Below are 3,591 nucleotides of genomic sequence, written 5' to 3'. Positions count from 1 at the left end.
GCTTGTTTGTATAAGATAGCTTAATCTCTATTTTGTGTTTGCCCAATGTCCACAGGTTAGTGACCCTCGCACTTTGACACTTTACCTACCTAAGTTTCTTTTGATGTGGCCCAAGTATGCTCCAAATGCAGTTTTGCTATTTATTCCCCGAAGATTGTTCCAGTTTGCAAATTTGTTAAAGTGATTCTAATCAAGTATGAAGTCTCAGCTCAATACTCTACAAGTATTGCTGTAATGACCTTAAAAAAAGCTAAACATTATTTCCAAATACAGGATTGCATCTTTGTTCACTAAATGAACACAAATCTTGTTATGTCTAGGGTGTAAATATGGCACACCTCACTTCTCTGACACTTGTCTGTAACAGATAAATGTGCTTGCTAATAGGTCAACTAATTTTCTGTTGGTTAAAATGACATACTAAGGTATTCAGCTGTGTATTCTATGCCAAATGTATTCTTGAATGATGTTACAATTACATATATTTTGAGGAGGACATATCTAACATACCATACTCTGTTACTTTTAAGGTCACAGGATATTTTGAAAATAAAGTGACCAATGCAGGAATAAAAACTTGGTCAAGCTGCAAAACAGGTTGGTGTGGGATAAGAGCATGTTCGATATTTTATGGTTTAAAGAACCATTGTGTAAAAACTTAGGTTTCTTTTTTGTGTTTTTTTTAGGGATGGAATTGGATTGGCCAGGCTGGAAACAGATTTTAAATGTGCACTTGAAAGAAAAGAAAATAACATTCACAAAATCTGGCTTTTAGTTTTTTTACAAAAGTATTTTCTTTTATTGTCCCCTATAACTTTAAATGTGAAAAACCAAAAAAATATAAAAATAGAACAAAACTTTTTTAAAACATATCTACAAAAAACATTTTTTTTAAAAGCGGTACCGCCTGGGCATACCCCGAGGAGGGGCCATTCTGAACTGGCGCTCCATGGCAGACATCCTCCGGTGCAGCCAATGCAGGCTATCCCATCTACTTCCTTGCAGGTGAGGAAAAAACAAATAATATATTAACCGGAAGAGTTTGGTCCAAACATTTTTTAAAAGTACTGTCCTTGTAAAAACAAAACAAATGAAAATATAAACTTACCAGAGGATGTCTGCCATGTCGCCGGGGTTGGGGTGGCGGTGGTGGGGGGCTCGGAAGCTCCTCAGGAGGGCTGGCTGCCTCCCTCGATGTGGAACTGGCTGTGTTTGTAGAAGGAGACCAAAAAAATAGGAGAGGTAAGTACTGACCAAATGTAACAGTTGATACCACTTGCAATCTATCAAAATGAACAGAAAAAATTCCGTATTTCTGTAAAAAAAAATACAGATTTTTAATTCTGATACCACTTGCAATCTATCAAAATGAACAGAAAATTAGCCAGCTACACAGCTCCATTGCAAGTTATAGACCTCAGAGACAGAGTAGAGGTAGAGGGCCACTAGGGACAGGAGTGGAAGGAGATGCTGAAGGCTATGAACGTGCTCTTCCCATCAAGGTGTCAGCAGGCCATGCAGCAGTTGACGACTAATCAGTACACTCTGCAGAGGGGGTGTTGAAGTCATTGCCAATCCAAGCCTTATTAATTTTAATAAAAGTGACCCGGTCGACATTTTCTGGGGAGAGCCGAATTCCCTTGTCACGCACTACGCCCCTAGCTGCACTAAACGCTCTTTCAGATAACACACTTGCGGCCGGGTAGGCAAAGACCCGAATGGCATGTTCTGCCAGCTCTGGCCACTGCTCAAGCTTGTATACCCAGTAGCGCAGTGGGTCCTGGCTTTGCAGGTTGCAGATGTCCCATGCAGAGCTCAGGTATTCCTGAACCATGACTGAGTACTGCTGCTCAGTGTCATTGGCAATTGCTGCACAACTGGCAGCATGCTTCCACTGAAAATAAGCCTGCATAGTTTGGCTTAGACGACCTCTGCCGCCCATGCCGACCTCTACCGCTGTTTGGCTCCCATGGCTGGTGGAACTGCCATAGGGATCCCTGCTGCTGCTGCTGGCAGCCAGAAAGGCTGAGCACAAGTCCCTCACAAGCACTTCTTGGTAATGCTGCATTTTAGTTCCCCTGTATTGGGGCAATATCGGTTGTTGTATCTCAGGCTTGTAACGTGGATCCAGTAACGTAGCAATCCAATAGTCGTCAGTCTTTGTTTTTATGTGTTGAATGCGTGCATCTTTGGCTTTGCACTCTTGAATGAAGGCTGTCATGTGGCTCAAACTACCCACAGCTGAGGTATTTCCGGACCCACACTCCTGTGGGTCGAACAGCAGCACAGGGTCGTCCTTCTCCTCCACCTGATCTTGCCATCCACGGAACATAGCGCCTTGTGTTTGGGTGGATGGATGCGATGTACCCTCAATATCCTCCTCTTCCCCTTCCTCCCCTTCTCCCATGCCTGCAATGTCCACCTCATCCTCGTGCACAAGTCCTCAATTTGCAGCCACTCTGCCGGGCTGAGGAAAGGTAGAGTAGGTATACGTCTGAAACGAACAAATTAACGGCCACATCACAAATTTACCAGTGCACTGGCAGGTTGAGATTTCGCTGTAAATTCACCAATCTGGCACTGGCTGTGTACGACCGGCAAAAATGCGTTGACAACTTTCTGGCCTTCAGCAACAGCAGCTGGAGGCCTGGGTAATTCCTAAGGAAGCGGTGTACTATCAGGTTCATGACGTGAGCCAGGCAAGGTATGTGTGTGAGTTTTCCACAACGCAGGGCTGCCAGCAGATTGGCCCCGTTGTCAAACACGACCTTGCCTAGCTGAAGTCTTTTGGAAGTTAGCCATATGTCCTCCTGCTCCCGCAAGGCACTTAGAATGGCTGCCCCCGTGTGGCAGAGGGAACCCAAGCTTCGCAACCTAAGGACTGCGTGACAACGTCTGAATTGTGCACCGAAATAGCAAACTGCAGGTTGTTGCTGGCTGTGAACAGATGCTGCTGAATAGGAGGTGCTGTGTCTCCACGGCAAAGTGTTCCTGGAAGAAGAGTCAAAGGAGGAGCTGGAAGTGGAGGTTGAGGAGGTAATTGTATGGTGATGTGCTCTGGGTGGAGGTAGGTATGCAGACCTTGCTGCAGCTGCATCTTCCCCTGCTGCCAACAAAGTTACCCAGTGAGCTGTATAGGAAAAAATATCTTCCCAGTCCATGTTTGCTTGACCAATCAATGCAAAGCAGTAACACATTTTTCTGCAAAATACTGTCGCTTAGGCATAATGTACTGTGGGTTCGCGCAGAGAAATGCGTAACAGAACACATTGGAGTCCACCAGCCGGTAAGGGAGGAGCTCTAACGCAATCAGCTGTTCAATTGCCAAGTGTTGAGCACACAGTTTGCAGATGACCATAGTGTTGTCATCACCATGGACATTAAAAAATGCCCACAACGGTGAACATCTAACTGGGCCGAAAGGTGCTCTGGAGCTGGTGCTCGTGGTAGCGGTCCTCTGTTGTTGAGGCATAGCTGTGGTGACAGGCAGCTTCCGACGATGGACAACTATGACTTGCCTCACTGGTACCTGAAGAATGCAGAGTGATATTTTGCAGGGTGTTTCTACAGTGCCACACTGGCAGATTTGCA

The sequence above is a fragment of the Pyxicephalus adspersus genome, chromosome 1 (assembly GCF_032062135.1).
Source record: "Pyxicephalus adspersus chromosome 1, UCB_Pads_2.0, whole genome shotgun sequence".
Taxonomy (NCBI): domain Eukaryota; kingdom Metazoa; phylum Chordata; class Amphibia; order Anura; family Pyxicephalidae; genus Pyxicephalus; species Pyxicephalus adspersus.
Note: the sequence above shows the minus strand (reverse complement) of the source record.